This window comes from Cylas formicarius, unplaced genomic scaffold, assembly GCF_029955315.1.
Source record: "Cylas formicarius isolate icCylForm1 unplaced genomic scaffold, icCylForm1.1 PGA_scaffold_8__14_contigs__length_24414737, whole genome shotgun sequence".
Classification (NCBI taxonomy): Eukaryota; Metazoa; Arthropoda; class Insecta; order Coleoptera; family Brentidae; genus Cylas; species Cylas formicarius.
Window position 1 is genome coordinate 19,080,921 of NW_026844361.1, and position 25,520 is coordinate 19,106,440.

The following is a 25,520-nucleotide window of genomic DNA, read 5'->3' on the forward strand; positions in this document are numbered from 1 at the left end:
ATCGAGGTCATCCGCGTCGTCGTGAACAAAAAAACGAGCCACCGGTCAATCGGCGAAAACCTGTTCCCTTCTATCGTGAGAAATCCAAGAAAGGGTCAACCGTATGCTAGAAACTGCCCTACGGGTATGCGAAACCGGCCACACTCGGTCAAGTAACAATTGCAACCCCGAAACTGGCATCGCGTAGTGTCCATCCAAAAACCGGGACTCGTTTTTCGAGTTTGTCGACAATAAGTCGATCGGAACTGGTCCGAATTTAAATTTTCATTTTCGAATTTTATTTCGGGCAGTCCGATTTTGAGTTTAACGCCGGCGACATCGTGGCCGGCCATGAATTCCGTTTGGTTTTTCTCCTTTTGAAATCTTGGTGAGTTATGTAGATTTTATGCGCGACCGTTTACCTTTTTTTGAATTATCGCAAGTGCGCTTCAAGATATCGAAGCGAACCCATGGTCTAATGGTCAGAATATGTCGACAAAAAGAGCCTGCTAGATCTTTTTTTTTATTTTCTTTCGGAAATTTTGTGAATTATTTTGTGTTTATTCTGAAATTAGTTTTGTACCGTGATTTACTCCCAAATTTTTGATAGTTTCGTATAAGAAATAGGAAAGTGGCAATTAGAGAAAATGTAAATTACAATTTCTAGCAGTAATAGGAAATTTCAACAATTTAAATAACGCATACCAAATATCAAAACTCAAAACCCAACTTTTAAGTTCCAATAAATAATTCAAATTGTGACACCCGCCTTTGATCGTGACGTCATACCGCTGCTTTTCGATCGATACGGCGACATGTGTTATTCTAAGGTTAAAGGCCGAGAATTATGTTATTTACGTTTATTTTGGGATCGTGTAAAGTGTCTTTTTATTTAACACACAGTGTGTATTTGTGCTTAGTGTGCTTTACATGATAATAACCAACGTGTTTCAGTACAACCCATAAAACGTCAGATAAACTTTTTATTCCTTTACCAGAAAATAAAAGTTTTTTGGTTAACATTATGGTTAGGTTTTACTTTTTTAACATCTTTCACTCTTCGAAATTGCACCCGTCCTACTGCAGTCTCCATAGGCTTTCCAATCTGTAAAAAATAAAGAACACTTTTTGTTTCTTTAAAAACTAGAAGGCTTTAAGCTGAATACAATATTATATTGATTTAAAACTAGTGGCTAAAATCTCTAGGAACACCGTAAAACTCAGCAAAAGAAAAACATAAAAACATATTCGCTACAGTGAAATTATCAGAATCAGCTTTTAAAAATCGGCTTCGTGATTTTCATAATTTTCTTTTTGATACTAAACACAAAAGCAAGCGACTAAAATTAAAATTGAAACACTGATGATGAGCGTGTTGCCGTTCTCTAACGGCTTCTCTATGCTGACGCATATTCTAACCAGCGAATTGACGTCACAACCGGCCACAGCCAATGACAGCGCGCTTCAAAGCGGATTTAAATTTTACATTATTAATTGCTTATATTTGTTACATAGAATTACGAAATTATTTTTTACTTTTATAAGCAATATTTTTCAAATAAAATTTTGTCCAAGTTCCTATTAGTTCTAGGTGCACTTTTGCTGGTAAAGGTCCTATGTAGCGTTTCAAGCATCTTGTAATTGAAAATAAAAATTGTGCAGTACAAAATATAAGATTTTCAATATAGGTTTTACTTTTACGATGTGTGAAGGTTCATTACTAAGAAATTTTAAAACTTACTTTGATATTATATTAGTTGTCCCAAACGTAGTAAAAGTATAAGTCTTTTTAATTCTAATTAATAGTATTTTCTTTCATTATGATTAATGCCTTTCGCACTTTTTTCATATCAAATTTGGAGGCAATATTTTCAGATGTTGTATGCCGATGTTATGCAATGCTCTGCGATCATTTCAATTCCATTCAATATAAATAAAGGTGGCCACATCGAGCATAGCTGCTCATTCAACCCCTTTGACATCACAATTTAAAAGACAATGTTATAATCAAACAACATCAATAAGCAAAGCACTTTAATAGAGTAATAAGTAAAGGAATCTGCTACAACTCTCGATGCAATGCCTTTCAATTTTAGAAAAATTAAACTTCACTTAAATTCTTTCAGAGTCTGAAATATCATCATACTTGTCAAAAAAAATTATTTAATAAACGTCCATGTATCCGATTTCAAAATTCATTGCTAAATAGATATCTCACCTTTCAAAACAATAATTTCTACTATTCGGAAAAAGTCGTAATAAAAAATGGTAAATAAAAGGACGGCATATATCCACAGCAAAAAGTTTGTAACTTTCAAATTGCACACGGAAATGTATTTCTTAACAGTATGTCTCTGCATTTTCAAGACTGGCCGTTCTATCTTCCAAATGTTGAGTAATAAATTATATACTCGCTCCTTTAATTTTTAATTTTTTGTTGTTTGCCCTTCGGTTCATCCAATTTTCTGCTTTTCTGTCTAATAAAAAAAATCCTATATTTCAAAGTTGTATATGCAATCAGAATATTATCAACTTACCCTATTCAACTTATTATTAATTAATTAAGATTCACTTTGCAACAAAATATTTTCTCTTGTCGACAAGTGACGTCGAAAAACGACTTATAAACTAACAACTAACCGAAACCACACTTCAATTCTTGGTTAACTGTTACGCCTTTTTGAAGCCTTATCTCGTTTCTAAAGACTTTGTTGGGTTCAGAAACGAATCGGTTATTTAAAAAAATGCTTAATTTCCCGTATATTAAAACAAAAACAACAAATTTTGAATAAATTAAAAAACTCTAAGGGCTACAATTTTTTAAACTCTGGTATAAATTCTATTAATCTAAACACGATTTGCTAGGGAACAACGTGTGTCCAAATGCGATAAGTGAGAAAAGCTTCTCAAGAGCGTTGGAGGGAACAACTAACCAAAACTTCAATTTTTGGTAAACTGTTAAGCCTTTTTGAACCCTAATCTTTTTCGGAAATTAAATCTACTCATTTTGTTAAGACAAAAGCCCTCTCGTTTTAGTTTTTCTTATTGTAGGATAAATTCTTGCCGACAACAGATGCCGTCTGAAAATAACTCAAGAGTTCTGAAAACGTTGCAGATTTTGCAGGAAGGCTCCTTGCTTTTTCAGTGTGAAACAAACTTCCTGCCTATACTATGTATATGTAAATAAGTTTTTTTCGCCACGTTATGAACTGGCGCACATGCTCAAAGCTCGATCCTGGCAAACAACGAAAGCGTCTTCTGTTAATCTTCGCCGCTGCTATTCACGTTTTAAAATGTCCCAAACGTAAACGGCAAACATTAAGCAAAACGCTGACGGGAATTGCTATGGGGTTGGCGCTTCCCTGAATATTCAGACTTATACTCACTCGGACTTAAGGGAGCGAATCGTAGCCGTTCTCCGGGCCAATGGAAATCTCAGGATTTTAATTGCATCTTAGGTTGCTTTTGTTTCCTCCCTTGAGTTATATCGTCGACAGGGGAACGTGTTCGGGCCTACGATGTATCTTTTAGATTTTTGCCGACGCTAATGAGAAGAGTTTTTCTCCTGGGTATCGATTAAAAAACTTTCAAGTTCCACGCGTTTTCCGCTATCTAAATTGTTAAGGAAGCCAGATACAGAAGACTTTGTTTTTATTAATACTAATACAAAAATAGCAATATGAAGAAAATATGAAATAAAATACCTATTTTTAACCTAAAGTTCTGAAGTCCTTAACGATTTTACGTTTATCGGTACCGAAGAATTATAGAACAAGGCGGAAGTACCCAGAAATTATACTTATAGGGCTCCATTATTTCATTTGATTTTTTACAACCATAATTAGAAAAAAGTTTTTGAACTGAGCTGGCTTTTAATTGACGAAAATCCATTTTGAAAAACGTTTTTCTTTATACGCATTCGCTATCGAAATAAAAACAAAACAAGAGAAAAGCTTTTAGCCCAAAATACCACTCGATTTCCACATGTTCCGTGTTAGTTAAAAGTATTAATGATTTTGTTTATCACTAACTAAGAATAGAAAAAAGTTCACAAGAATTAAGAAATTCTATTTATCGGGTCAGCATAGCTAACCAGAAAAAAGTTTTATTCACTACATACGCATATCGATATAGAAAAATGAGAATCAAGCTCGAGGTATAGAAACGCTGTTCAATTTCTGAGTTCACATTTTTTTTCGATAAGCTCAGCAATGGTGTTACTTACATTTTCATTAAGAGAAAAGCTTCAAAGTGCCTTAAAGATCCTTTAATTATCAATACCAATTAACTGATGAAAATAAGAGAAATGTGAAGAAATTAAGATTGTGGCTTCTTTGTATCAAAAAGAACTGAAAAAATAAGGAAAAGGTGAAAAATGTTAACGTTCAAAAAAGATCTTATCGATTTTATGTTCGTAAAACTTTTACTAGGTTACTAGGAAACTTACTCATGTTTATTGGGCTTTAATTCAACTAATGTTCAATAAGAATGAAGAAATAATTCCGGCCTCTTCACACTATTGTAGGCGTTACGACAGCAGCACCGATATGTGTGCTTAACACTCTACGAATTTGAACAAAGTTCGGAATTTGAGAGGGGCAGTTTTTAATTTTCGAACGGACCAGGTATAGAACGTCCCACTCACTTGCCTCACGGTTGCCGGTTGTGGAAGAAGATGAAGGACTTATGTCTGTGTTATTGAATACGAACTTAAAAGATGTCAAAGAATTCATATTGACTTATACCGTCTTTTAGTCGTCCTTCTTTCCGAATCGTATTTTATGAAAGCTTTACGAGCGTTATTAATATTTTTACATTCATTTTCTTAGCATACAAAGAACCTCAGTGCCCTGAAGTAAAGGGACTTTACTTAATCCTTACATGAAAATTCACCTGCTTCAAGGAAGTCGTCCTTTTACTGCGATTTACTGCGATTTATTTTGGAAGTTCCACTGCTGACCATTCTTTGCGGCAATGATTTATATATCTCCATTTGCAGTTTTTCATGTTTGAACATTTTATACTAGGCTACATACTTTTTCGTTCACTGATAAGGAGAGAATTACTATTACTTCTTTTCATTAGAATGAATGTCGATAATGTACTGGTCATTTTATTTATATCGTTATTACTGTTAACACGATAGATTAATTTTAATTAATCTTTTTAATATTAATTAGGAGTATGTATATAAGTTCATCATCTACCTGAAATATTGACTGAAATAGGCGACCGCTAACTTTGGTCGTATTTAAAAACATGCTTTATACTAGTGTTGCAAAACAAGTACTCTCTCAATTATTTATTGCCTTTTTTATAAATAACTATTGTAAATCACCTAGAGAATGAGGTTATCTCTATCCTTTCCCCGTTTTTTGGAACGTAGCAAAAGTGTTCACGTCCGCAACCACCAAAACACACCTGAGAAAGCAACGACGGTCGAGCACAATGACGACATTCGTCGGGTGCGTCGGGACGTTGCTTGATCCCTCCAACATTTCGGCGGTTGATATCAAATTAAAATTAATTCCTAATGAGATTACGCCGCACGGGGGGGTTGGGAAAATTTAATCAATTTGCGATCCTTATAGGAAATCAGTGATTTTCACTTAAACGGTATTAAATTTCGCGAGAGATAATGCGGAGGGTATTATAACGACTCGGTTAATGCGGAAGAAATACGGTTTTCAGGACTAGGATGAACCCCAAACTTTGGCTCTCGGCGTACCATTTTTTTAATTTGAACTAACTTGAACAATAAAAGAGTAAAAAACATTAAATTTGTATTAAATCTAGCTAGGATGCTGTTTCTGATACTCAGAATAGAAAAAGAACCTCATTGTGAGATACTCCAACGGTACCGGTCTACAATGAAGGAGAAGATCCTCAATTCAAAGACAAAAATAGAGAAGATTGTCCATAAAACTTCCTTAATTCGATAGGTTTTGGGACTAAACGGTTTATATTGATAAGTATCACTTTATAATTACTACCAAATAAGCTCTCAAAAAGAAGATCAGATGTTGTGAAGCATCAAATTCTACCAAAGCAAGCTACCATGCAGAGAGAAGAAGTTATACTGTTTTTAGACTGATGGGAAGTCACTACTTATTACCAGAAGGAGAACACGGCTGATTTATCATTTGTCATTAGTTTGGGTCTGCCTCAAAGTCGACCTCGCACTGTTGGAGAAACTATAAAAGTCACTGTTGCTAACGTACAAAAGGAAGAATAATGGTCTTGTGACGAACGAATGCCGGCTCCATAGGCATCTAGCCTAATGGGCGTAGAAGAAAACATTGAATGCTGATTCGATCAAGAAGAGGAGAAAACAGCCACACACGTATTGTTTCAACGTAAAGGCCAATCGAGAGGTCGTATGTGTCTGTCGTCAGTAACCAAACCAGATGCATTTTCAAGGAGCCAGTATCTAATCAGAAAGACGAACCTAGAACAAGCTCTGTAGCTATGGGGAGAGTCCAAAGAGTCACCATAACTCTCCCAATATTGAATCTTGATAGTTACGGTTGACACGGAAATTTCGTGCAATACCATTTGGAAGGTCGGCTTCAAATACTAGAAAAAGAAGGGAAGCAAATGATATGATCCACCAATCAGACAAGTCCAATTAATAAAACTTGCCGGATAAGCCGAGCATGACGTATAACTTTTTGTGTTTACTCTCGGGTAAAGTTATCCGGGGGCTTGGCATCTCGCGGACTATCCGAGCTAAGAGAAACAAACTTCCCCAGAATAAACAGTAATTTCCTTACCAAATTACCAGCCTTATTTGCGGAAAGCTAAGTTTTCGACGGGCGATATTATAAAACTGCCGCGCTTTCTGTTTGGCAAAAGCGTTCCACCAAACCAGGGGCGCGCGGTGCGAATTTTCCGATCGATCGGAGGAGTTAATTACGGAAACGGATGGTCCTTGAAATTAAAACCTTTTTTTTTTAATTGTCCATAGTTAGAGCAACGGTTCAAAGCTGATTTTTGTCAAATGTGTTCAATGGTTACCAACATTTTACAACTTAAAAATGTAAATAATGAATAAATTTAATTGATCTCCATCAATTTAGTTTAGTCACAGTGATATATATTGATACAATATATGATATTTTTTTTACAAAACTTCGGTTTTTTGCTGAGTCCAACTTGCTGACGGTTCGCCAATCATCCTGTTGGATTCTTCAGCTCTCTCTGCTTATATATGATGATGATGGCGGAGCTAAATGAGGGACATAAACACCTACTAAGATTGTTAGGTTGTCTATAGATTTCTACAGACTCTCGGATTTTTCGTTGGTAGAAAAATTGATTACATGCAAGAATTTTATTTTTATCGAATAAAATTTTATGTCCAGTTTCGTGATTGTGTTCGGCAAGTGCTGATGAGTTTATTTGTCTTAGTCGTAAGGCTCTTTCGTGTTCTTTGAGCATAGTTGATATTTTTCGTCCAGTCTCTACAATGTATTCTTTGCCGCGCATGAATGGAATGTCGTAAACTCAAATGGAAATTTGTCTTTGACGGATCGAAGATGTTGAGAGATTTGACGTTGGTTTTGACGTTTCTTTAGAACTTTTGATATGTGGTCAGTGATGTTTTGAATGTAAGGACGGACCAGTGTGGCAAGTGTAGGATTGCTTTCGGCCTGATTGCTATTGGAAGATCGTGGTGAAGTGTATTTTTTGGTGGAACGCATAATATCTTTAATATGGAAATTAGGCTGAGATAGTTTTAAAGCTCTGTAAACAAGAGAGTTGATAAACCATGATTTTTGGGCCAGATGGTGATGTGTTCACGTTCACGTCTGTGTGCGTAGGTTTTCTGTATACGCAATGACCTAGGGTTAGGTCTGATTTACTATTGAATAGAATACCTAAGAATGAGAGTTTATTATTAGTTTCCAACTCAATGGTAAAACGTATGTTAGTTTTGGTTAGTTTAGTAAGTTAATTAGTTTCAAATCGAATTTCATTAGCTGTTTGCGATGGCAGGAGGAATTCAGAAGTTTTGTTAAAAGTATTACAACAGCCTGTGGAAGTTTCTTTGAAAAATTGATATATGATAGTATGTGTCAAAACATAATAATATACGTCAGCGAATTTGGTGCCCTTGTAAAAATAAAAATTATACTTTATTCCGACTTTACATATCATTTGACATCTTAAATACCAGATTTATTTGCTAAAATAAATTGCGCACATCCCCGTAAAATGGAACTGCTTCTAAAAAATTCAAATTTTTCTGAGCTTTAAGTTTTTTTATTCATATTTAAGTTTATTTGACTATGTATTGGTTTAGTCAGTCCTTATAAAAACTGCCATCATTAATAAATAGTGTGGATGTTTCTATCTTATCCACATGATGCTAAAGCTGAACTTACAATACCCATTTTTATAATTCTTGCAAAAGTTCAAGCAATTAGGACGCAATTCTGATCACTTTTAGTTCTCTTCTATTCGGAAATCGAAATTAACGAGTTCTGTTTTCCGTCTTTCTCCCACTTCGAACAAACAGACGCCATCGAAAACTCCTTTTGTCTGTACTCTCGTGTTTAGTCGTCAGTTGTCAATATATTCAAGGCACGCTTTTACAAATTGTTTAATTAAATCGTGGGAGGCTTGGGCGGCAACTCCGCTACACACAGACCGACGACGACTGTCTTCCGTGCCGACTTTGCATCCACCCAGCAGCGCCAACTACGACTGGTGTCTTTAAATTAAATTTAAGACTCGCTCTTCTCTCGCCTCAAATTTGACGCGTTTTGGGACGTTCCATTCAATTGTATTGTTCCAGAATTTGGAGGGAAACTTTCCCGGGAGTTGTATGCTAATTGGAAATAGATTGGGGACGAAGAGTTTCGAGTTTGCCGCGGAAGCTTTCGGGCTGCCGTCGAAAAATCGGAGCCCGTTACTGGCGGCGGAGTCATTTTCGGGTTTGGAGAATAGATTTTGTTGGAAAACTTGCATTTTGAGTATTAAATTACAAATTTTAAAGTAAATTGACTTTCGATCTATGGAAAAAAATTCCGGCTCAAATTAATCTGTTATAGTCGTAGGCCGTAAGCGAGAATCGATGATTTTTATCATTTTACCACAGAATAAAATACAAGTTCGAAATTATAAAATATTCCTGGAAACAACAAATTCAAGATCATTACAGAGTAGTCTCTCAAACTTTGTTTATTTATTTACATTTTTAGTTTATAATATATAATAAAAAATATATTTTTTTTATTTCTACTGTTGATTTAAAACTATGTGTATGTGTGTGTATGAGAGAGAGAAAGAGAGAGGGAGAGAGAGGAACTAAGTGAAATGAAGAGCGTTGATAATTTGTTGCATTTTGGAAATTTGACTTTGCCTAAATTACTTAAAATATTATATGAAATTTAAAACTAAGCAAAATTATCATCAAAATGGACAGTTTGACAGATGAATTACTGAGTTGAAAAAATAAGCGTTGTGCATTAATAACAATTGAAATTGAAATGAAAGTAGAGGAAATTTTGGGAATATTAACAATAACTAATAACTAATAAAAAATGAACCAACAAAACAAGAAGTGAAGAGAAAAAGAAAGGGAGGTACAAATAGAAAAATGAAGCGCAGGTTTGGACGCAATCTGATGTTTTCGGAGATTTTACCGTTCTTATGAAAAAATGTACCCAACAACTAATGATCGTAGAAAAAGTATAATATGCAACACGTTTGGTAAACTTCTTAAGTCACGAGCTTATTTGGCAGAAGCAGAGCGCAGCGGAGTATAATATACTAGTACCAAATATACAGCGGTGTCAGATAAAGAATAAGTATACGAATACAAAATGTCAACTTACTTTTCTTGGTTAGTGATATAGGTCGTAATATTTTGCTTATTATTATTAAAAAATAATTCGCAGACATTTTTAAATCACTTTTATTCAGCAGTGAGACCGCGCACTGCGCCCTCTACTGATAACATCCCAAAGGTACTCACATTATTTTGGACAGTTTCTAAAATGTTCAAATTAAACGCTTCTTTTTAAATTCAAACTTTTTTGCTCAACTTAATCCAACTGAATCAAACTATATAGATTTTAAAGCATATATACCTTATGATATATGAAATATAATAATTAGGTATGAAAGGATTATAGAATAGATTTATTTTATTAATTAAATGGACAGCCGCGGAACAGTCAAGAATTTCAGATCCTAGGTTGGGGGGGGGGGAGGGAGGTTGGAGCGACGATGCCCGTGGCATGCAAAAACTTTCTGATTTCCGAAATTTAATATGACGACGACGACGTCGGCGGCGGCGGCGGCGGTGCGGAGGCAGCGAAATATTACCATAGGCGAGGCATCTTCCATCTCTCCGGCATAATTTTCTTAGTTTTCCGAAGTTGAACGTAATTTTACTTTGAGAAACGCTCGAAAGGGTAGACCGCGAATATAGTCGGCGCGTCTCCAACACTTGCCGAGCGCGACTCAGCCGGTCCGCTGGAGCTACAATGAAATGCAAGCGAGCAAAATACTCCGCGAAAATGGCGGCCACATCTATCTTATTTTCTCTATTCTTAATCTTAATTTAGAGCCCGCGGGCGTCTCGGCGTCTTTGTCTACGCCGTAGACGCGCGAAAACCGTCTCCTTCTACGGCTGACGTAGAGAGGGTGGTGGCGGGGGGAGCCTGACGTGTTAATTTGTTTTATGCCGAGGCAGATAATTTATATTTGAGGCACCTTCTAGTTCATAATGTCAGGCGAAAGTTTCATTTTCTTGAAATATATAAGTTTAAAAGCACAAGGCGTGGTTGCCTGAAATTTATTGGGCGAGCGTCGCGGGGCCGGGGGGGTCGGGTGGTACGCGCAGTGCCGGAGCCAGCTGGCCTAGGAGCTACCATATACGAAAAATTCGTATTTCGTTATAAAGTAAACGCGAAAGAACGACATTTAAAGGGATTTCAAAGAGTTGCGGGAGAATTTTTAGGAATATCTTTGACATCCGTTGATATACTACGCTATTTCTCATCGTTGCCATTTTGGGACTCTTTTCTTGGTAACAACATGAAGTTTTTTTTTTGTTTTTACGAGAAAAAAATCCTGCATTTTCTAAAACTTAAAATACAAGTATCAGATATAAAATTTGTTGAACCGTAAAAAAGTTTAACCTAAAAATTAGAATTTTATGGTTATTTTCTAGAAATCGACAATTGAAAAATAATTTTCGGCACATCGGACATGTCTGGTCATTGTATCGAGTCATAGATTATGCAGAACTTATCGAAAACGAAAAGTTTTTAGTGAAAATACGAATTAAAAAATTGACTAGATATTACCGACAGTATTATAGGCAAATTATAAAAAAACTGATTTATATATTATTTATAAATATAGGTCTTCCTCTAATTTTAATGACAATTTTTTGCCATGTAATATTTCTACAATTTAGCGAAAATTTATTCTCCTTAGAGTGCCATGCAAATTCTTGTCATATGTTTCTGTTAATTGCAGCATTTAGGAGATCTTGAAACTTTTCAATCCCTTTCCGCAACCACGAGAGTTTCTTTCTTCCTATTCCCCCTGTCCCTCCTTGGATCTTACTTCGAAGGATAACGCACTGGAATTCATATCGTTCTCCTCTCATAATATGTCCCAAGTAGGATATTTCTCTACCCTTAATTACTTCGCAAGGTTCACGATCTTCTATTTGTGCTCTTCGAAGCTCTTCTTCATTTCTTATGCGATCCACGGCATCACATCCCGAATGCTTCTAATTTATTTATAGAATTTTAATTTCCAGGCCTCTGCACCTTGGCAAAGAACTGACCAAACATAAAATTTAAGGGTTCGGTGTCTTAGTTTAGAGTTTAGTTATTTCTTTGTAAGATTAAATTTTTAATGTATTATGTAATTGAAGTTCTGAGCAAGATGTCAAAACTACATTTATTTTAACAAGACTTCCAAGATTTTTTTTTCATTTTTACAAACTTTTCTCTCAACTAAGGCTCAATATTAACAGTACAGTACCATTAATATCCTGTACTACAATAGTAAAAATGTTTTTCAATTTTATTATTTCCAATGACAAAAAAAATCTCATACGGAAGTGTCAAAATTGAACTGTGCCCCCGAGTCTAACTAAAACTCCAGGTCCGATACTGGAATGTGACGTAGCGGGAGGGAAAGGGGGAAAAGTTTATGCCCGTGTTTCGCCTTGGTCGTAATTTTCCAGCCGATTCCCCGTTTGAATTGTCAAAATAACGTCTTTGGAAATGTTTCGTTTGCAATTACAAGTTAATTTGAATATGTTTTCCGAAAACGACAAACTCGGAAAAGTCGCAGCCAATCTCATTTTCCGCCGGGGACACTTACCGAAAATGTCTCTAAAAAATTTCGATTTAAAAAATTACATTTTTAATATTATAATTAATTGAAAATTTTATAAAAATATAATTACGTCATCGGTGAAAACAACGGAAAGTTTCACAAAATAAAAATTTTACTTCTTCAGAATATCAACTTTTGCATATCTAATTACACATGAAGTCGAGAGCAGCTTCTAATTTTCCAAAAGTTAACGAAATTATTTCAAAAATTATTTATGAAAATTTTTAAACTTTCAAATATTTGGGGTAACAGTTTTCCGCATCTTCTAGAGACAACCCGTATATTTTTTAACTAAATAATAACTTCGATTTCCCGGTCTTGGGCTGAAATATGAGCTATTGTATATTACAGCCCTTAACGTAGAATAACCAAAAATAAGTCGCAAAATAAACCCGAGCGTTGGGATGAGGTATTAACCAAATTATGAACTCTGCTTTCGTCGACAAAATGAAGCAGGAGTTATTACCGCCATTTTGGCTCTCGCTCATTAAGGTAATCGAAAAGCTGTATTTCTAATTCCCGCGCCCGTTTCTTAAATGCCCCCCCGCCGTTCCCCCATCCAAGCCGCGGTAATAATTTCCCCAATGTCAAATCCATCTGTGACTAAAATATGGCGCAACTTTAACTGCTTCGGTCGCGTGGGAGGAAGGTGGTAACTTTTGAGAGTCTAGCACGTGGACAGAAGCGAAGAAATCGTTCGAAGGGGTTAGAGGAGTTACGGGGGAACGCTTATAATCGGCTAATATATAAGAATATGTAATATGTGTAACCATAATATGAGGGCGATTGAAGTTTTTTTACATTGGACACTCTCGACAATAATTATGTCCACAGAACTTTGGGTTACTTTTCCTTGAAGTAGGGGAAATAATATGCTCAGAAAAATATAATGCTTCAGATATTTTTAGTGTCAATATTTTGAGATACTGACACATTCTTCATTAGCCCTGTGTTTTTACGTAGTCTATACGAGGATTTATTTGAATGTTCGTGAAGCAATAACAATATATAAAAGTTTACCAAAGTGTTGCTTCTGTAACTGGCATAATTGACAATAATCAAAATTCAAGCAGTGCGGTAACATCTCCCAAATCCATTTGATAATATCCCGGAATATGTTGCATAATATACAATTATTTGGCACAAGCGGAGTGAGTGTTTAATACACGAGTGATATAAAAAGTTTAGCAAACGTGTTACATACTATACTTTTTCTACGACAATCAATTGTTGACTGTCATAATTGACAAACGTCAAAATTCAAGCCGTACGGTAAGATCTCCAAAAATATCCGATTGCTCCCAAGTCGGTGGGGCAATATTTTGAAAATGTCCAAAGAGATTCGGATCCGTGGGACCAAATCGATGTATAATTAAGTATTTTACAAAAGGGAGTAGAAAAAGTATAGCATAAAATCGAAGGAAATAATAAATAAAAATTGAACTGAGATGACTTTTATTTGAAGAAAATCCATTTATCAAAATAAATAAGAAGTAAAAGTTTAGATTCTCACGAAATTATATATTTTGACATGATAATTGTTATATATTTAAAAATACAAAATACAAAAGTGGGGTGGGTTTGGGGCATTTTTCATCAATTAACAATATTGACGTAGCATCTTGGTGAGATAGCAAATAGAAACAAACTTACTATTTATTTATGATGATTTTGTTAAGATTGCTATTTTGTTTATAGAGAACTGTTGGTACAGTAATAAAAGAATCTAATTTTTGACACTAGGGTATGTTAAAAAGACATAGATATAGTAGTTTGCCTCACTATTGAGCAACACTACAAATTATTATAATAAGGAAATTTTTTCATTATAAGTTAAACATTAAATGGAAAATCTCAATTATAATACGGAGAAAATATAATGAATTATAAATAAAAATATAAGAAGAAAAATCCATAATTATAATAATGTATAGTATTTATATAGTGATAAAAATTAGTTGCTTTTCTCACTCTACCAACATTACATCTCCCAAAATAAAATAGTAATTGTAACATCATCACAAATAAGTAGTACGTTTTTTCTATTTGTTATCTAATGCAAAAGGTTTTTCCTACCCTTTTAATTATTCACAACTCATTTTTAGTTCTTGATAATCATGGCCTTTACGACAAAACTTACCAGAGGTACTTGTTTATTTGGTTCTTTATCAACGAAGCCATGACAGCATCGAATATATAAAGTGATTGTGATAAAAATAAATGCAAAAAAAAACATCCCCAAGGCAAATTGCTGTTGACATTGGCAAAGCCGTGGATCCTGCATATTTCCCAACAGAATAAAATTCGAGAATAATTATATAAGAAAAATATATATACGTACATTCGTTAATACCAAAACCTTTCAAATTCCTCTTAAATATTGCTAATTTGAAAGGTAGATTACTAGTTTTAACATTTTGACCGCGCTACCTCACTTTTCACAGTTAAGAAATTAGACAACACGACCTGACATATTGAAAAAATTTGAGCAATTTTATCTCACATTAAAAACACGTTCTATCGCAAAACGATGAAGCATACAATACGCACGAATTTTCTCGTTCCACATTTTCCATTGTGCAGACACAACTTTTTTCCCCATATAAATATTTACCGGTTTTTCACGTTCGTGTTTTGACGTGATGTTTATGAATGCGCCTGATAAAATATTTCTGTCGGAAAATTCAACCGTACGTGACGTCGTCACATGAATTTTTGATCGCGTTTCCCCGAGGGCATTCGAATGATGGAAATACCGCGCTTGTAATGTTCCGCAGATAATTGTTTTCCGACTATTTAAAAATATATAAATCACGCGTTACGTCCATTTTGCGAAATTTTATCGACAAACTAAAATTTTCGTTTTCCAAAAATCATCGACGATTTCCTTTCAGCGGTCGCGGCCGTTTTATAATTGACGCGACGTTGCGAGGAAAAATGACGGAAAGTGCGACGAAGAGGTCCTAATTTAAATAGATGAGGGTGAAAATTGCCGTAAAAAGTGCAAATTTGGTGGTAAATTAACAAAATTGGCTGCTAAGCGGTCGAGCCGTCTGGAAAATTTGAGGCCGGGTAAACACGTTTCAGATGTTTTCGTGTTGCCTGTTCGTTAAATAAAATGTGCACCTTTACAGTTAATTAGATGATGGTTGTGGTCAAAAGTGTCCAAGAAAAGTATCAAAGAAAAATATAAAAGCTAACAATGATTACTTTTGATAATAATCATTAGTTGGTTACATATTTGAGAGAACATTTATGACTAAAGTAACTAAGAATATTATATTTTTTGCTAAGAAATTTTCACTTGAGCTATGGTTTACTCTCTTGGGGCAGTGGAAGTGATTCACATTTGGTAAATCTAAGTGTATAGCAAAACTAGATTTTCATAAACCAAGTGTCAAGTTCACTGTATCTCCATAGATTTCCCGATCTTGTGCTTCACGGAGTAACTCATCTGCGTTAAGGCCTGTCCATTGCCTCAGGCTTCTTATCCATGAAATCCTCTTACATCCAATTCACTTTTTCCTTCCAGAAGTAGCCTGCCGTGTCCCATTCTTCGAAGAACTTCTTCTTGTGGTTCAAGATATTTTAAGCATTCTACTGTATGTCTGCATTTCAAATGCTTCGATCTTATTGAGCATTTCTTTATTAAGCGTCCATGTTTCGCATCCATACATAAGAATCGACGATAAGTAAGATTTTACAAGCTTTTCTCTTGTTGTGTGTTTAGTGTATTAGCAGCGTCATGAACATACATACATCCATACATAAGAGTCGACCATATGTAACATTTTACAAGCTTTTCTCTTGTTGTGTGTTTAGTGTATTGCAGCGTCATGAACTTTCTTGCTTGTTCTATGCGGTATCTGATTTCATATGAAGGATTTATATTTTGATCAATTCAGCAACCGAGAGATATTCAAACTTTGTCACCCTTGTCACAATTCTTACAACCTTCATTGACTGTGTTTACTAAGTTTTGCAGGTCTGCGAGATTTTATGCTATAATTACTAATCTATTGTTATATTTTTATTATTATAATTACTAATTTATTATTATTTAACAATTCTCAAATTCTTTATATTAGGCAGTGTCTTCTTGAGAAAATCTTAATTATAAAGAAATAATAATATAATGATAATAATATTGGCCAGAAACAAATATATATAGGAGCCATAACAACCTTTTTGATTGCACGTGGCAGGATTGGCAATGTTTTATGCAATAGTGTATATGCAATGCAGAAAACCACGGAATGGTTCGAAAGAAATCAATTCATAATAAATGAACATATAGCAAATATATTTCTCGAATCAACACACTGCCAGTATCTCCATAAAATTAAGTAAAATAGACTATGGTATAAAAATTGTATTACGTTATGCAAATCTGAATGTGTCTAGAATACTGTACTGTGTCAATTTCCAGTCGATGTGTAGTATAGAGTGTAAGATTTTGGGGTTGCTCTGCAATAATTTTTAGTGCAAAAAAAGGATGTTATAAATGTAAATTTCCTATTTATATACTATTTATAAAATTTCTGGATTCCTCCTGTGTTGTGGCTAGCTGCAATAATAACCGAGGCAAGAGGAATCCAGAAGTTTTGTAAATAGTATTACAGTAGCCTGGGGAAGTTTCTTTGAAAAATTCCTATATACATACTTGCAGAGGTAGATTTGAAGAATTTAAAATCATGTCATTTAATGCATTGAATATTTTTGAATACGTACTATTTCTAAATAATAACGGAAACATTTGTTTGACCACCATGCATAGATGTAATGCTAGAAATTAAAGCATTATGCACCCAGTTCATATATCAACACTTATCGAAAAAAACTTTATTTTTGTGACATTATATTTTAATATTTAAAATTAATCTATATTATTATTAGTACACGCTTACGAGTATCTATTTTTATTGTCGTAGTTATATGTACGGCTTCACTATAAGATTAATATAATAATTTTTAATTAACACTATTTTCTCCCCAAACTTCTACGGCTATTAGCTCCAGTGATGATATACTGTTCGTTTGGAATTGTGGAAAGTGGACAAGAATGGCTCGCCGGTTATGTACAATTTTATTCGTTTAATAATAAACTCAGATACGTTAAAACTGGAATGAGAACGCCGTCCCCATTAAAACTACTACCAATTAAATCTGAGCTCGGAAAATTAAAGCCGCGAATCATAAAACGCGGCTTCTAAAGACCGTTCGGCTTGTATACCCGGCGCCGCGAAAACAAATTAAGGCAATCTTAGGGAAAGTATCAAAATCTGAAGACCATAAAAGATTATAGCCGTTATCGTTATAAGGAATTTTGCATTTGTATGGAAAATTAGGTAAAACCAAAAACTTTTGCCTACTAAATTGCGAAAGAAATCTGAAATTATTATTTATTATCTTAGAATCATGTCCTACAATTATTTAATGTCCTATGGGTTGTGATAAATTGCTAATAGCATATTGCGCAAGTTTGATAAACGCCAATTTAGTCACTAATTTCATTTGGCACTCTGGACACAAGATTTATAGTGACTCTCTCCGTGGCTGCAGAGCTTTATTTAGGTTCTCCTCGTCGATTAAGACACCTTAGCGTCGATAACGACTCCTTGTTGTAGCTCCTTGCCTCTGCAGATGAAAACGTACCCTCGATAGGCCTTCACATTGGCAGTTTCCTTCTCTTCTTGGTAGTGGTAGTGGCTTGTCAGTAGACCTACCATTCTTACAGTCTTTTTATGGAAGCTTAACTGATCTGATGCACCTAGATTTTGCAAATAGACTTGCAATGCTCGGATTCTCTTTCCATCAATTTTTAGTTGACTGATTTTGTAATTGATTTAGCCTGGGTTTAGGAGACTCGTTTTTATAATCTATAATTCATTCTCAGTATTTTATACCAGATTTTGTTTAGTTCTTAATATTTATATTCCTACGCTTTTTTCCTGCTTTATAAATAAATTAAGTAGGCAGCAAAACGATTTAAATAAAAATTTTCAAGAAAATTTTCTTCGCTAGCAAAACATGGTTTAAGGCGAACGCCATTGATATATGTTATTTGAGCCTCCGCGTATAACACACCCGTCGCAATCACACGCAAAACTGGCAAAACATTTTCCCGATTTTCCTCCGCTTTAATTCTCCTTTGCATTAATTTTCGCCCTGGCAGATCCCTCGCCAACAGTCCCCCCGCAAGGGGTCCCCTTTGCCAATTACACCACTATAAAATCTCTCCTTAAACTTAAACACAACTAAAATCTGCAGAGAAATTCCAAATTGGTATTATTTTCCCTACATTAAATAGCTACGCCATTTTACCCCTTCGGGTGGGCCGAAGCCAAGCCCCGCCGATTTTCACCTTTAAGTCGCCCTTAAATAAGGGTCGCGGCGTCGCGTTTAAGAAACGTTATAAAATAAGGGGTGAGCGTGTTTTCCGTTAAGGATGTGACCGAGTGTGCGCCTTAATTTTGCATGGTTTAAGGGTGAAATTCGAGACGTCGCGGCCCCCCATACCCCGGAACGTACCTACAAAGAGAAGGGATGTTTTAAAGGGAAAACGAGAAGGGTCGGGGAAAAGGGAAAGGGCGAGAACTGAGATAAATATAAGAGCCGGGGAGTCGTTTGTTTGAAGAAGCGGAATTTGTGACGGGAGTAAGAAAAATTGCTTACGTGACTGCCTGCGGGATGGCTTCTGCCCCCCACACTCTCTGATATTTCGGTTGGGTTATTTTAACATCTAGCGGATCCCGCGCTTCGTGGTTTCGATTGTTGGTTAAGAGCCTCGTAAATAACAAGATTGATTTCAAAAAATCGTTGCTGGGCGGAGAAAACCTGAAACTCTCTCGACACAATTTTCGAGACTGTTTAAATTAAATTATCCCATGTTTTGTGGTTTTGCATTTATTGCGAATTATATTTATATAAAAAAATTCCGTTTTCTGGTGCAAGAATTTTTCTAAAATAGTAAATGGTTTTTGAGAAAATCGGGTGAGTGGTTATGGAGAAACGCATGTTTTTCTGGAAGCCAAGATAATCAACAAAAATAATTCAAAATTTTTCAAAAAGTGCTTGGTGAAATTGTATTGCCCCCAATTTATACTGCTTAAATGTGAGCACGGACTTTTACTTTCCCGCTAAATTTGAAGTCGATATCTGGAAATTTAGGACACCTAACACATTTCTTATACAGCACGGAATATCTTCAACACCGCGTACAAACGTCAAAACCTTAAACAAAAAATTTTTAGCTGTCTATACGGGCAAACTAACATCTGAAACACAGTCTTTTAGTTGTAGCGAATTTTCATTATTAGGGGGACCCATTTTTCAGTTTCTTTTTTTTTTTAATAGGCCCTGTACATTCCTGAAAAATTATTATCAACGGTTTTCGAGAAATGTTTCTTTTGTTAGACCCTTGCAAACGCGATTTTTTATTTTTAAAAATACTTCCCGTCCCCCCAACCCCCCCAATTTCAATAGATAGCTTCAAATTTCGGACACTTATCGTGTTTCATAGAAATGTCCAAAAAACAGTAGAAAATCGAAGAAAAAAAGATGGACGCCGAAACTTGACAGCCATTTTTACAGATCTTATGTACCCCGCGGACTGTTAAAAAAGAGCAAAATTTGAAGCGTGTTACATGAACCGTTCGGAAGTTATCGTCAAAAAACCCAGGAACAGAGAAAGGAGAAAGGAGAACGGACAGACAAAAAAAAATTACCGAGATCTCGATTTTAGTGAGGAGCGCGTATACTTTCGGAAAGAATCGATTTCATCAGTTTTGTTCATTTTGAACATCTACCGTGTTTTTGATATAACTTTTTATTTTCTCATTGGTTTCTTGAGTTATTCCTTTTTTTCTTTTTTTTTATTTCTTTCTTCTTTTTTTATTCTTATTTCCTTTTCTATATGTTTTTTGTTTACTGTCTTCGTCCGCAACATAATTTTCTAAAACCATTTAATTTTAACATTAAACGGAAAACGAAAAACTGTACAAAACTGCATGAAACAACTTCTAGCGACAAGAATTTAAACTATATTTTAAAAAAATCGAAAATTTCAATTTACCCGCTTCTGTCGGCGGGGCCCTCAATTATTTAATAACGCAGGAATCATCCTTCATTTGACCTTATCTTAATATAATAATGATAATAGTAATAATAATAATTAATAATAATAACAATAATAATAATAATAATAATAATAATAATAATAATAATAATAATAATAATAATAATAATAATAATGATAAAAATCAACACTACTTTGTTGCAAATGGGTCCCGACTTAATAAATCGAAAACAGAATAAATGCTTATAAGAATAGAAAAAACACAATAAAAATAATATTGAGCATTGAGCGTTCGTGGCAGTTTACTTTGATCCCAAACTTTCAGTTGAAGCGCATATCCAGAACTACACTCCTAATTAAAAAATTTAAAAAAACACTGGCAACGATGAAGTAACGCACGTGGTCAATCTCGCCTGTTAACATATAGGGGTGACGTAAAAGAACACTTTCAAAAACAGTGAGTTTTGGTTAGTTTTGGAGATATATTTTGGATTGCTTAGTTTATATCAAAGAACATGTAAATAATTATGCAACACATAATAACTTTCATTCTTTTAAAACCCGTGTTATTAAAGATATAAAACCTGAATTTCTCAAATATTAAACAAATAAAATTAACGACTTTGAAATTAAAAAAAAATCTTTCTATACTGTGAAAGATTTCTTAAACAATGATTGTGTATTTTTACCAATTTAAACTGATTAATGGATGTTGGGATAACTCCAATTTAATAAAAAAATTATTACGACCTCTAATAAAATAAAACAAAGCTTTACTTTAGATTGTATGCAGGTCAGGATATTCGCACTGTGTTGAATACAAACAATACATAATAGGACAAATTTCAAATATTTCCTTCGCCATCCCGAAAACATCCGATGATTTACGACTCAAAGTATCACGCCCACATTGTATTAGAACTGCTGCTACAATACTACTAACATAAAAAAAACCACAAACTTAGACAGAGTGAATAATTTTTTTAACTTTTTGGCCTTGAAAATAATGTAACTGGTCATCACATTAAAATAAATCATCAAAAAATAAAATATTGATATCAATTTCGAAAAGAACAATGCTCACGCATAAAACTTAAAAAAAAATTGATATATTTAAGAAACAAGTACAACTTGTGGATATTTGGTTATCAGATAGTGTATATGTTAGCCGATTTGTGATGTAACTTGTTGAAGTCGAACTATACGTACTTGCGCCATGAAGTCATAGTGAGCAGAGACAACAAAACTGCGGAGCTGACTAGTAGAATATCATTGGGATGGGTGGCACATGGAAAACTGAAATATACTGTTATAGAATCAGAAACGAAGAAATTCGTCATAGAACAAAAGTCGAGGCAAAGAGCAAAGTGGAGATGGGAGAGACACGACTGAATAAAACAGGCATAGGGAGACCCACTGAGAGTTCTTAAAAGAATAAGTGCAAATTGGATTGAGGGATATTAGAGTTTCCACGGGCATATTCATCCCCACTCCCCCAAAACGTAATCGTATAAATTTGGCAAAATCTCCACGCTTAATTCTACGCAATAAATACCCTAAAAGACGCGCATAATGGAGAACGCGAAACGGTAGCTGGATTAATGTGTGCTGAACCATCAAAAACTTTCCTTGGAGCTCGGTACGCCGGTTGCCACGAAACGAACGTATATAGGGTCCCAAATATGGCGACGCCGCCACACGTACTCGCTCGGGAAAGCTTGAAGCCTTGCCGCAGTTATTTTCTTATCTTTTAATTTCCGCCCGAATATTAGCAAAGTTTCATCCAGAAACTCTCCCCGACTCAAAACTAATTAAAATTTGAGTATCGCGGAGTTTGGGCGAAGTTTTACGCTAGTTTTACTTATTCATATCGGAGCGGTGATGGATGTTTGTTAAGCCCTCAGACTCCGCTTTTATCCGCCCCGCTCGTTATTTCGACGTAGAAGCGCCTAGAGACGGATAGGGTTACACGGATTTATTGTTTTATACATACGCAGAGGAGAAAGTTTGACTCTACACTTCGCGTTAGTTTTACCAAGCGATTTTCTGAGGTACATTTGCAACGCCGTACTACTCACTACTCAAAATTATGAGGGTGGTATGGTTGCTTCCAAGAAGTGTACGGAACTTACCACGACCATTATAGTGAACAAATTCGCCAAAATGATATATCTTGCAGATGAGAAGTATAAAAAACCAGTGCTTTTCTGCTTCATCGGCTGCAATCCTAGGAGATGTACACTAGGGTCAGAGTAAAGGCAAAACTTGAGGGGACAATTCCAAGTTAATCAGAGACTAAGACAAGGTGACTCACTAAGTCCATTTCTGTTCAACCTCATCATTAACCATTTAAAATAAAAGACGTTAAAAAAGTCCTAGGCAAATTCACTGGAAGATGAAAACATTAATATCGACGCACCTCTTGTTACGGAACGTGATGAACCAAGAAAGCAATAGGCACTATAGATTTAATAGATCCTAAACCTATTAATACTAATAGTAATCAATTGTCTGTTGCCTATGTGTCACTTTTGCTGGGTCGTATCTCAAATTAGATTACGATAGTTGCCCCCTGGTGTAGCTCCTTTTTTTATGATTTTGCTCTTACGATAAGCACACGTGTGGCACTCTCCTTAGGCTTAAATGCTTTTTTAGTGGCCAGTAAGCCTTCGGCATGGTCTTGCCTATCCACCATTGCAAAATTTCTTTTTTCATATTTTTTTAAAGAGAACCCAAGCCGTCTCCAGAAAGTTATATACCATTTTAGATAGGAAGATCTTGAATTCACAATACTTGTTTTCAAATGAATCAATTATGAAACAAAAAAGAATAGCTTAAACTATGACTACAGATCATCAGGAAGGCTTTGTTAACATACATAGTGTTCAAAAAGTAGGATAACTTTTAAGTTTTATCAAAAAGTATTTACTCATTCATCAAAATTAATGCTGGTCCCGTTAAAGTAATCCCCCCTAGATATAATACACTTGTACCAACGTTTTTCGCAATACTCGAAGCACTTCTCTTATGGACTAGCTGGTATAGTTCTTCCAGCTATTTTTTCTTGATCTCCTCAATCGTTCCAACCCTTATTCGTTTCATGAGTTTTAGGAACAGGAAAAAGTCGCAGGGGACCATATCCGGTGAATATGAATATTGTGCTCAAAAAGTAAAACACAAACAACGATGAGTGAGCAGTACAATTCGGGACGTTTTCTTCTTATTGCTTAACTTAATAGACTTTATTGACCGTATTGACCTTGTGGTAAGAACTTTTGATGTACTACTCCACGATAATAAAAAAACAGTAAGCAATACCTTGACATTTGATCGAACTTGACGTCCTTGTTTCGATTTTGGTTATCCTGGCTTATTCCATTGAGACGAATGGGCTTTGGTTTAGAGGTCATTACCATATAGCCATGTTACTAGTTATGACCTTTTTGAGCATATCAGGATCATCAATAATGTAGTTTAACAGCTCTTGAGCGACGCTTGTTTGACGATCTTTTGTTCAAAATTAAGTAGCTTCGGAACGAAATTGACTGCTACACGTGTCATGCCCAAAATTTCGGAAAAAATTGCATTACACGAACCAACAGAGATGCCGACGACTTCAGTCACTCTCTAATAGTGACTCGCCATTTGTTTCACTTCTTCTACGCGTCCAGAGCGGCCAGAGCGGCCATCTTGGAACAGCTTGTATCACTTATCAACATTTCTATTGCCCACGATAGATTCGCCATATGCCGTTGTCAACATTTCAAGTGTTTTACAAAAGTCACCTTACTTTGTGAACATGCCTCGTACGAGCCTTTTAAAGGTACAGAGAGAGAGTGCAGAAGAAAGCTATTGGAAATAATAAACCTTACAATTAGTCAATATCCTCCAAGATGACGCAGGCATGTGTTTCCCCGTGACCATGCAAACACATCCTCCACCCCCCTGAGCAAATTATTTAGCACTTAGTAGTCTTAAGCAAAGTCCCTACGAGACTAACGGTAATATTTGACGTTATCGGTGCTGTAGGTTGGTAGCAGTGGTGTTCGCTAGCGACACGTAACGCCGTTTAAATACCCTGGAGAATTTTCCGCGATAAGAGACCCGCCGCGATCTCTCCCGTTTCCGCTTCCTATTCAGAAATTCGCCCCGGATATGACCAAATAAAATATTCAATTACCTGAAATAGTTGGCGAATAGAAATTCCACGTTTAAGGTTTCGCATAGTTAGCGCAAACAAGAAATTTTCCTCCGCAGAGAAGACGGGTGCATCCAGATAAAGGCGTGATTTATTGGACGATGTTTCGCCGGATAAGGGTTAACTATTGTTCCTTCTAATGACGTTTGCCGAAATGATAGGTGCAGCACGAGCGTGTTTTTATTTTCTTTGACATATCGATTATTACAATTAATAATATAAAAAAAAACTTGAAATAAGACGAACAAGTCAGTCAACGTTGAAGTTAATTTTGTCGCGAACTGCTGACTTAATTTGAATATATATATATATATATATATATATATATATATATATATATATATATATATATATATATATATATATATATATATATATATATATATATATATATATATATATATATATATATATATATATATATATATATATTTATTTATTTATTTATTTTAATTTGGACTTCGATCTTCAGAAACGATGAAAAACTCTTTTATTTCAATTATTTCAACGCCACATTCTGTGGGAATTTTCGTCCACAGCATCAGGTGTCTGTCTAAGTCTATGCATAGTCCGATCTTTTCTAAGCAAATTATTTTTCTATTCACTTCTTTATCTCAGTTGGAATTTCATGTCTAACGAATAAATTTTCCAGATTACAAGAAGAATTTCATAATTCCAGACCACAAGAATAGTACAAAATTATTTATGAGGTGAATATTGAGCCTTTGGACTGGCCTCCACGCAGTTATAATAGATATGCTTATTTATTTATAAGGAATTTCAACAGAATCTGATAAACGTCGAATATAAAACTGGGTTTTCCTTTAAACATGCCTAAATATGCATAAAACCTAAAGTCAAAAGAGTGCTAGTGCTTTGAGATTAGCACACATC

At 35.0% G+C, this 25,520-nt stretch overlaps 1 long non-coding RNA gene across 1 annotated transcript in view; it reads left to right on the forward strand.

Annotated features, from left to right (window-relative positions):
• The first annotated feature begins 292 nt into the window (after positions 1 to 292).
• LOC132706600 (uncharacterized) overlaps positions 293 to 25,520 on the forward strand; it is a 32,356-nt gene continuing 7,128 nt past the window's right edge. The window contains exon 1 of the long non-coding RNA XR_009619603.1: positions 293 to 367. This is a non-coding gene — a long non-coding RNA (uncharacterized LOC132706600). The remainder of the gene's footprint in view (positions 368 to 25,520) is intronic.